This window comes from Dasypus novemcinctus, chromosome 1, assembly GCF_030445035.2.
Source record: "Dasypus novemcinctus isolate mDasNov1 chromosome 1, mDasNov1.1.hap2, whole genome shotgun sequence".
NCBI lineage: Eukaryota > Metazoa > Chordata > Mammalia > Cingulata > Dasypodidae > Dasypus > Dasypus novemcinctus.
The window spans coordinates 158,897,745-158,908,711 of NC_080673.1; the positions used below are offsets into that span (position 1 = coordinate 158,897,745).

Here is a 10,967-nt window from a genome sequence, read left to right on the forward strand (position 1 = left end):
GTCCAGGACCCAGATTTGAGCAACTAACAGAGACAATCTTAAAGACCCAGAAGAGATTAAACCAAGAATCAAAGAATAGCAGTAGCACACAGCCTCCCACCACTAAATCCTATAAAATAGAGAGAAACTGAAAGCATCTGAGTAAACTCACCATCCTAATTAGTTGCCTAGACATCAGTAAAAAATTATGAGTTAGAATAAGAAAATGGAAGAAATTGCCTAAGCAAAGGAATATATCAAAGCCCCAGAAGAGACACAGGATTTTAGATAGCTAATCAATGAGGTTCACACAAATTTCCAAAATCAAATTAATGAGCTGGAAGACAATATGACTAAAGAGACAAAGGACATCAAGAAGATACTGAATCACTACTAAGAAGAATTTGAAAAGAAGAAAAGTGATATAGCTCATAGAAATGAATTACATGATAGGTGAGATCAAAAACATATTAGAGGCATATATACAGCAGACTCAAATGATAGAAGAAAGAATAAGTGATACAGAAGACAGAAGAGCTGAAATTGAAGACATAAAAGGAGAGAAAGAAAAGAATGAAAAAAATTGAGCAGGGGCTCAGAGAGTTGAATAGTAACATGAAATGCAACACCATACATATCATATGTGTCATAGAAGTTACAGAAAGAGAAGAGAAGGGAAAAAGGGTAGGAAGAGTATTTGAGGAAATAATGGCTGAAAATTTCCCAACTTTCATGGAAGAAATGAACTTACATGTCTAAGAAGCATACCATACTTCAATCAGAATAAATGTGAATAGACATACTCCAAGACACATAGTACTCAGAAAGTCAAGAGTCAAAGACAAAGAGAAATTTCTGAGAGCAGTAAGGGAGAAGAAAATCACTGCATATGAACGACTTTCTGTAAGAATTAGTGTGGATTTCCCATCAGAAATCCTGGAGGCAAGAAGACAGTGATATGATACAATTAGGATACTGAAAGAGTAAAACTGCCAGTCAAGAATTTTTTATTCAGCAAAATTGTCCTTCAAATATGAAGGTGAATGTAAAATATTCACAAAGAAACAGAAACCAAAAGAGTTCATAAAAAAGAATCTACCTTTGCAGGATATATTAAAGGGAGCCTTACTGCCTGAAAGAAAAGGAGTGAGAGGCCTGGAGGATAGTATAGAAGACAAGAATAGCAGAAAGGATAACCAAAAGAATAAAAAGACAGATCAAAATAGTATATAACATATGAAAACCAAAAAATAAAATAGTGCAAATAAATAATGCATTTATAGTAATATCATTGAATGTGAATAATTAAATGCCTCAATCAAAAGATATAGGCTGACAGAATGGATAAAATAAAAAAAAAAAATGAGCCATCCTACAAGAGACTCAACTTAGACCCATGGATACAAACTGGCTGAAAGTGAATGGTTGGAAGATGATATTCCACACATAGAGTAGCCAAAAACGAGCAGGGGTAGTTCTACTAATATCAGAAAAAAAGGCTTTAAATGTAAGAGATACAGAAGGCCATTATATATTAATAAAAGGGACAACCCACCAGGAAGATTTAACAGTCATAAGAACCATGGCCCTAACCAGGGTGCCCCAAGATACACGAGAGAAACTCTGGCAAAACTGAAGGTAGAAAGAGTTATCTCTATAATAATAGTTGGAGACTTCAACACATCATTCACATCATTAGATAGAACTAGACAGAAGACTCATTTTGATAAAACACTTCAAAAGGTAGGAATAGAAGAAAAACTCTTCAGTATGATAAAAGGCATATATGAAAATCCCACAGCCAACATTGTCTTGACGGGTGGAAAACTTTCCCTCTAAGATCTGGAGCAAGCCAAGGATATCCACTGTCACCATTGTTATTCAAGATTGTGCTAGAAGTTCTAGCTAGAGCAATTAGATAAGAAAAATATAATAAAAGGCATCCAAACAGGAAAAAAGGAGTAAACTCTTACAATTCATGAATGACACAATCATATATTTAGAAATTTCCAAAATGTCTATGACAAAGCTACTTGAGCTAATAAACAAGTTTGGCAAAGTACTGGGATACAAGATCAATGTGTGAAAACATGACTATTGAACAATCTGAGGAGGAAATCAGGAAAATATTTCATTTACAATTGCAATAAAAAGACTCAAATACCTAGGAATTAATTTAACCAAAGGAGTACAGGACTGATATGTAGAAAAATACAAAATAATACTAGAAGAAATCAGTAAAGATCTAAACAAACAGAAGGACATTTTATGTTCATGGATTGGAAGACTAAATATAATAAAGATGTCAATCCTACCCAAACTGATTTATGGATTCAATGTAATACCAATCAAAATCCCAAAAGCCAGCCTTACAGAACTAGAAAAGGCAGCTACTAAAAGCATTTGAAAAGGAAAGTGCACCTGAATAGCCAAAAGCATTCTAAAATAGAAGAGTGATATGGAAGGAATTTCACTGCCTAACTTGAAACATATTACAAAGCTACAGTGGTCAAAAGAGCATGGTATTGGCATAAAGATAGACACATTGATCACACTGGAATAGAACTGAGAGTCCAGAAATAAACTCTTACCTCTATGGCCAACCAGTTTTTGATAAGCCTACCAAAGCCATGTTAATGGAACAAAACATTCCTTTCAACAAATTGTGCTGGGAGAATTGGATATCCATAACAAAACGAATTAAAGAGGACCTCTATCTCACTCCTTATAGAGGAATGAACTAAAAAAATGAATAAAAACCTAAATATAAATGCCAGGATAGTAAAACTACAAGAAGAAAATGTTGAGAAGCATCTTAAAGACTTTGTGGTAGGTGGTGGTTTCTTGGACCTTACACCCAAAGCACAAGCAACAAAAGATAAATGGGGCATCCTCAAAATTAAATACATTTTTTCACTTTAGATTTTTCCTTTAATTGTGATTAATTGTCTCTATATATTTTTTAACCAATCAGTTTATAATAAAGCATACAGTTCATCCAAAGTGTACAATCAATGATATTTAGTATAATCACAGTTGTGCACTCATTGCTTCAGTTATTATTATAACATTTTCATTATTTCAATAGTAATAATAATAATAAACAGAAAACTGACAAGTCTCTGTATGTTTCCCCTGTTGTACATAGCTGCTACTTCTGGCTATTCTTGTGTATGTATGTATGTATGTATTTAGCAATTTTAATGAGATAGATTCACATACAATATGATTTATCTGAAATGTATAATCAATCGCTTTTTGTATAATCACAATGCCATACATTCATCATCACAAAAAATTTTAGAATTATTTCATTACTCCAAAAAGAAAAACTCCACAACTCTTTGCATGCTTCCTCTATTCCTACATATCCACTAATCTAAAATAAATACTTTAGTACCTCAAGGGACTTTGTCAAGGGCAAAAAGGCAGCCAACTCAATCGGAGAAAATATTTGGAAATTACAAGTCTATTAAGGGTTTAATATCCATGATATATAAAGAGATCCTACAATTCAACAATAAAAAACAAACGACCCAATTAAAAATTGGGCAAAAGACTTGACATTTTTTCAAAAAAGAAATACAAATGGAAAAACACATGAAAAAATGTTCATTGCTAGCAATTAGGCAAATGCAAATCAAAACTACAGTAAGATATCATTTCTCACCTATTATGCTGGCTGCTATTATAAGACTGGAAAACTGTAAATATTGGGGAAAATGTGGAGATACAGGAACACTTATTCACTGATGGTGGGACTATAAAATGGGACAGCCACTATGGAGGACTGTTTGGCAGTTCCTAAAGAAGTGGAATATAGATTTGCCATGGGATCTGTCAATACCACTACTGGCTATATAATCCCAGAAGAACTGAGAGCAGTGACATGAGCAGACATCTGCACACCGATGTTCATAATGACACTATTAACAATTGCCAAAAGTTGTAACTAATCCAGGTATCCATGAAATGATGGATGGATAAACAAACTGTGGTGTGCACACATGATAGAATATTATGCAGCTGTAAGAAGAAATGAAGCCGTGAAACATATGACAACATGGATGAACCTGGAGGACATTATCTTGAGTGAAGCAAGCCAGACTCAAAAGAACAAATACTGTATGACTATGCTATTATGAGCTAAATATATTGTGTAACCTCATGGAGTTAATAACTTGAATATGGGTCACCAGAGACTAGAATCAAGTTAGAGAATGGAAAGCTGAGGTTTAACTTATACTGAACTGGTAAAAAATTGGTGTGTTATTCTTTGAAAATGTGTAGAAAAGGTGAAAGCACAACATAATATTTGAACCTAGCAGTACTATTATGTGGATATGATAGTGGTTTAAAGGGAAAGTATAAGTTCACATATATTACTAAAAGGAAAGCTAAAAAATGTTACAGCATAGTAAAAACACATGTGAAATATGAATATGGGTAAAATTGTATATGTAAGACTGTTTTTCTTTGAAAATGAATAAATGTATGTTAATACTACAAGATGCTAATATGAGACCAAAAAACCCCACACATTTTGCTAAGTGAAAGAAATCAGACACAAAGTACTACATATTGTATGATTCCATTTATATAAAATGTAAATATAGATCAATTTATAAAGATTAAATTAGATTAGTGGTTATGTAGGGCTGGGGAAAAATAGAGGGATTGAGAGGTGACTGCTAAGGGGTGAGGAGTTTTTCTTTATGGAGTAATGAAAATTTTTAAAAAATTTTTGTGATGAATGCACAACAGTGATTATACTAAAAGCCATTGATTATACACTTTGGATAGATCATATGGTATGTGAATATATCTCAATGAAACTGCTTAAAAATAAATAAATAAATTGTAATAATATCCAAAAATAGCAGCTTTGTACAGCAGGGGAAGCATAGAGAAATTGAAAGGTAAAGACGTTTCTTCTTTGTCTATGTTTTGTTTATTATCATAATTATTGAAATGATGAAAATGCTCTAGTAGTGATTAAAGTGATGAATGCACAACTATGTGATTATATTAAATACCATTGATTGTATACTTTGGATGAATTGTATGCTTTATTAATTGGTATCAGTAAAATTGATTTTAAAAAAATTAAGATTTTCCTCTAATTTGAATAGGACTGTATTAAATTCATGCATTTTATGAACATAAATTTGGATAAGAATCTTAGTATATGAACCAGGATTCCAAATATTTGTAAGAAAACAGTCACAAACCAATGAATAATAAAATGTTAAAGAAAAATGAAGTATCCAAAAATACATCACTTCTCTAGCCTTCCTCAATTAAAAGCAAGTGTTTATTTTACATGAAAAAAATTACAGAATACTGGTCACAGAAACAATTTGTCAGTTGCACTGAGTAATTATTATTCATATACTACCATATTATTATTTTACACTTATCTGGTCTACTCCAGCTTGCTTTTTAAATTATTTTTATTTGCATGGAATATCTTTTTCCAACTTTTCACTTTAACCCAGTTGTGTCCTTGTGTCTGAGGTGGGTCTTTTATAGATAACATACATACGGCTCATATTTTTTAATTCATTCTACCAGTCTATGTCTTTTGATTGGGAAGTTCAATTCTTTAATATTCAGTGTTATTACTGTAAAAGCATTACTTACTTTATCTATTTTGTCCTCCGCTCTTCTTTGTCATATCGTTCTGTTGTCTGCCTTCTTACCTTTTAGTTTACCCTTAAGGCACTCTGCAGGAAGATCAGAAATTTGAAAGAAATAACCACTTGTATTTTGATTACTCATTTTTCACAATTCATAACCTACTTTGGAAGTAAGGAAATGAAACCAATATCCTAAGTAATAGTGAATCATTTGTGCAAACTTTGTAAAATTTAAAAATAAATACAAAGCTAGCTTTGGAACCAATAACTACGCCTCTTATGTTTTTACATTTACCTCAATACACAACTAATAAGGAGATATTTTAACTCTTCTATAATTCCTTTAATAAAAATTCTTTATTCTCCTTTAGTTTTCCTACTCATTCCTTATCACTAAAGTAGATACAGTGGTCCTTAAATCACTATATTTCTAGGAAATAAAGTAAATTACGAATGTAAAGGGTTTGCTACCATCTACTACTCTTTTTAAAGAGTAAAATGAAATGTATGCACAAAACTGTGGAATATTTATTAGTAAGCTTAACAAATTGTTATAAAGCATTTACCCTGTAACAATCATCCTTGTGAAGGACAAGAACACTGGTGATCCCTTTCTCTCTTTCACATCCTTTCTCCCTCTGGAGATAAACACAATCCTGGCTGTGGCAATCATTTCTTCTCTTTTTAAAGTGCTTATGCTAATTATATATGAATCTCTAAAAATACAGTTTAGTTTGCTTAGTTTTAACTTCGTAAATATGGAATCAAATGTATGTATTTTTTACATAAGATATTTGTTTTAGTTCTCTTGTGCAAACCTGCTATTGGATTAAGTATGCTTTGTTATCTAGTTTAAGTGGAGTTTTAAAACATTTTTTAATGGATTTTTAAGTTTACCTATTTGAATGAACAAATGATTTTCTTCTTATTTAACTAAAGTGGGGAATTACATTCATTGTCAAATGTTAACCAAACTTACATTTCTAAGGTAAACCCATTTGTATTACAAAGAATTACTTTTTATATGTGTCTGGAGTGTTTGCTGGTATTATTTTAGAATTCTACATCTATGTTTATTCATTGGACTGGTCTGGGTCTGATATCAAGGTTATTTTGGCCTCATAAAATGATTTCCTCTCCTCACTGGAAGAATTTGAGTGAGCGAGATTGAACCATGTTTTCCTTGAATGTTTTATAGAACACACTGCTGAAACTATCTGGGCCTGAAATTTTCTCTTTTGTAAAATTTTTAACTACTGCCATAATTTTAATAGCTTGGGGTTGAATCAAATTATCCATGTGTTTTTGTTCAGTTAAGTTAAGTATTATATGTCTATACATTTTTTCTAATTTTGTCTAAATTTTTATTAGATTGATTTAAAGTTTTATTTATAATATCCTTTTATTATCTGCACAATGACTGAAGGATCCACCTTTTTTCATTCTTGATATTGGTTATTTTGCCTTCTAATTTTTTCCCTGATAAATCTTTCTAGAGATTTCTCAGTTTTCATTGTTCTTCAAAAAGAACCAACATTTGTCTTTGGTGAGCTTCCTACTATATATTTGTTTTTAGAGTAATTAATTTCTTTCTTTTTTTTTTAGATTTTATTTTATTTTATTTTTTTCTCCCCTTCCCCTCCCCCCCAGTTTTCTGCCCTCTGTGTCCATTCGCTGCATGTCCCTCTGTGACCCCTCCCATCCCCATCAGCGGCACTGGGAATCTGTGTTCCTTTTAGTTACGTCATCTTGTTGTGTCAGCTCTTTGCATGTGTGGCCCCATTCTTGGACAGGCTGCACTTTCTTTTGCACTGGGCTGCTCTCCCTACCGGTGACACCCCTACATGGCACAGCACTCCCTGTGAGCATCTGCACTGTGCATGGGCCAGCTCCACAATGGTCAAGGAGGCCCGGGGTTTGAACTGTGGACCTCCCATGTGGCAGGCGGACGCCCTATCCATTGGGCCAAGTCCGCTTCCCTAGATTAATTAATTTCTATTCTTATCTTTATGATTTAGTTTCTTCTAATTTTTTTGGATTCATTTTATAACCCCTTGAAATGGATGCTTGGCTCAATAATTTTCAGGCTTCCTTTTCTAATATTTAAAATTTATGTTTACATTTATTTGCAGATATTTCACAGTTGAATCTTACACATTTTAAAAAAATTTCTCTCCACCCCCTTGTTGTTTGCACTTGCTGTATCTGTTCATCTTCCTTGTTCCTTTAGGAGGTTCCAGGAACCAAACCCAACACTTTTGATATGAAAGGGAGCCACCTCTGCTCCCCACTTTTTTTGTGTGTCTCTCATTGTGTCTTTCTTCTTGTGTCTCTTGTTGAGTCATCTTTTGTCAGCTTGCTGTGCCTCCCTGTCACATTGGCTCACTGTCTTGCTCATACTCTTTAGGAGGCACCAGGTATCTCTGCTCCCTGCTTGGTTAGGTCTCCATTATGTTTTCTTTTTCTCTTCTTGTGTCTCTTTTTCTGTCAGCTTGCCATGCCTACCTGCTGTGCCAGCTTGCGGTCTTCTTTAGGAGGCACTGGAAACCGAACTAGGGGTCTCCCATGTGGTAGGTGGAAGCTCAATTGCTTGAGCCATGTCTGTTTCCCAATCACATACATTTTATATAAATTATTTTCATTATTATTCAATTAAAGATATATTTCAATTTCTCCTACGAGTTCTACTTTGACAAAGGTTATTTTAAAAGATTATTTATTAATTTCCAAAAAAAATAGTTTATTTTCTAGCTATATTTTTACTATTTATATCAAGCTCAATTGCATTGGATTCAGTATGACTTCAATCTTCTAAATTTTTTTTTATATTTACTTTAAGGGCCAACATTTTGTCAATTTTTAAAAATGTTTTTATGTAAGTTTAAGAATGTGGATGTTACAGCTGTTGATTTCAATGTTCTTTATGACTCCTTAAGGTCCATGTTCTTAACTCAACTGATCTACATTCTTTTTATCTGCTTGTTTGAGCATTTACTGAGATATGTTTGTTAAAACTCTTCCACTTTGTGAATTTCTCTGTTTACTTTTATCAGTTTTATCAGTTTCCTTTATAATTTTGTTACCATATTATTGGGTGCATACAAATTTAGCACAGTATTAACTTTCTTGAATGTTTTATCATTTTGTAGGGCCTTTTTGTCTCAAAGACTTTTTTCTGATATTAATAAAGTCATACTAGCTTCTTTTGGTTATTATTTTTATGATTTATCTTTTTTTCATCCTTTGCATTCAACTCTTTTTCTATCTTTATAATTGAGATATGATTTGTTCCCAGCACATATATTTACTTAATTTTTTGAAGCTCAGTCTATCAATCTTTGCTATTAAATTAAGCACAGATAATATTTTTACATTCCACATTTTTCCTATGATAGTTTGGAAGTTATGTATTCTATTCCACTTTTTTGAGAGGATTCTTTGTATAGTCTAACATTTAAAATTAATTTATCAAAATCCAGCCCTACCTATATCCTAGTCTTATGTCAAAAGCATGTGATGTGATATGATTGCTGGGTTTCAGAAGTAAAATATTAAAACAAAGCTTTGAGTCTTTTAAGCCAATGTGTAAGGATACACTCTGAGTTGTGACTCAAAGACACACCTGAAAAGAAAAGTATCAAGTCCTTACTATCATCACAGATAATATGTGTATAATTCACCCTCAAAAATGAGAGGTGCTTTCCTTAGAGAGTGAGTTCTAGGTTATTTTCTTCCAGGACACTGAAGATATATTTCTGACTTCCATTGTTTCTGTTAAGTTGCCAACAGAAAATGATTTAAGGTTTTACTATGTTAAGTCTTATCATGGACTGTATTATTTTGGCAGACAGGAATTTGTTAACTGAATCTTTGGAAATTTCTTAGCTATTATCTTTTCAAATATTCCTCTGCCATGTTATCTGTCTCTCCTTTCTTTCTAGGAATCTGGCTAAACCTATATTAGAACTTCTCACTCTATTGCTCATGTCTCTTCTTTGTTGGCTTTTCCATTTTTTGTTCTCTCTGTGTCACATTCTGCATAATTTCTTCTAATCTATCATTTGTTTATTTTTTCTATCTTCTCTTTGTCCATGCAGATGACATATACATTGATCAGTTTTCCCTTCTCATATTGTATTTTTCTTTTTGGTTCTTTTTCAGGTATCTATGATGCAATTTATGTTTTTATTTTCCCTGAAATAATTTCAAGCTTATCAACTACTTGTTTAAAAAAGGTAAATATAATTTTAAAATAGAAATTTATAAATATAAATATAAAATATAAATTTATAAAATATAAATATAAATTTAAAACATAATTTTAAAATGCTCTCTGTTGTATCTGATTCTTGAACCTATTCAAGATTTATGCCTACATGTTTTTCCTTGAATGCTTGCTGGTTACTTCCCCTATGAAAGTTATTGTGGTAGTTCTCGGGCCTTGGATGAAAGCATCTTTTAGGGTGATTCTGTGAATACGAATATTTGGGAAATTTTCTTATATTTTTCTCCAGTTCTGCTCAGCACCTAGGAATCTGGTAAGCACCAAGGGATAAAGGCATGAGCTCTAATTCTGAGCATGTAATTCTTTGTAGATAGCCCATAATGATGGGCTCTTCGCCAGGACATCATTTTCATCCACCTATTTAAAGGTCATTAAATTAAACCCTAAGTGCATATATTGGAAAATGCTTTTTAAAGTATAAGCTGTTTCAGTATTCAAATACATTGCTACCTGTTTGTCAGACAAAAATTCTACTCTACATTTTTTACTTATTTTCAGCTCTTCAATGCCTTAAGGGGATTTAAATATAATATATTGGAGCCGGTGAATCTTATCTCTGGAATCCTTCTTCATATTTTACCCCTTCTTCTTAGAAGCCATATCTAACTGATAAAATTATGGTAAGTACAATTTCCCAGGTACATTCCTATTTTGATATCTCAAGAAACTCTTAAAGACCCAGCACCTTGAATATGTGCAAGGTTAAAATTAGTAAGATGGTTTTGGACATGGATGTTTGTTAAATTTCTTCTCAGATTACCTCATACTCTCCATTCCACCCAGTTGACGCCTTATTCTGCAGCTGAGCTTAGGTACTTGTCTCAAAAATTTCAGAAACATTGGAATAGAGTATGTTAATGATCTTGTTGTACCTTTTAATGATTTATGCCTCTGGAATCTAGCAGATGAAAAGATTCTATATATGTAGCTATCCACTGAGAGAAATTATTCCTTTTAGAGTGTACAACCCAATTCACTCATATAAATCTATCTATCCACAGGCATTTGCTGAAGATTTACTATTTTGCCAGTATTGCATCATTCATGGACAGATCAGAAATATA

At 32.5% G+C, this 10,967-nt stretch overlaps 1 non-coding gene across 1 annotated transcript; it reads left to right on the forward strand.

Moving 5' to 3' along the window:
* The first annotated feature begins 9,076 nt into the window (after nt 1-9,076).
* On the forward strand, nt 9,077-9,242 carry LOC111764159 (small Cajal body-specific RNA 1). Its single transcript, XR_002796846.2, has one exon. It is a non-coding gene; the product is annotated as a small Cajal body-specific RNA 1 (non-coding RNA).
* The last annotated feature ends 1,725 nt before the right edge of the window (nt 9,243-10,967 follow it).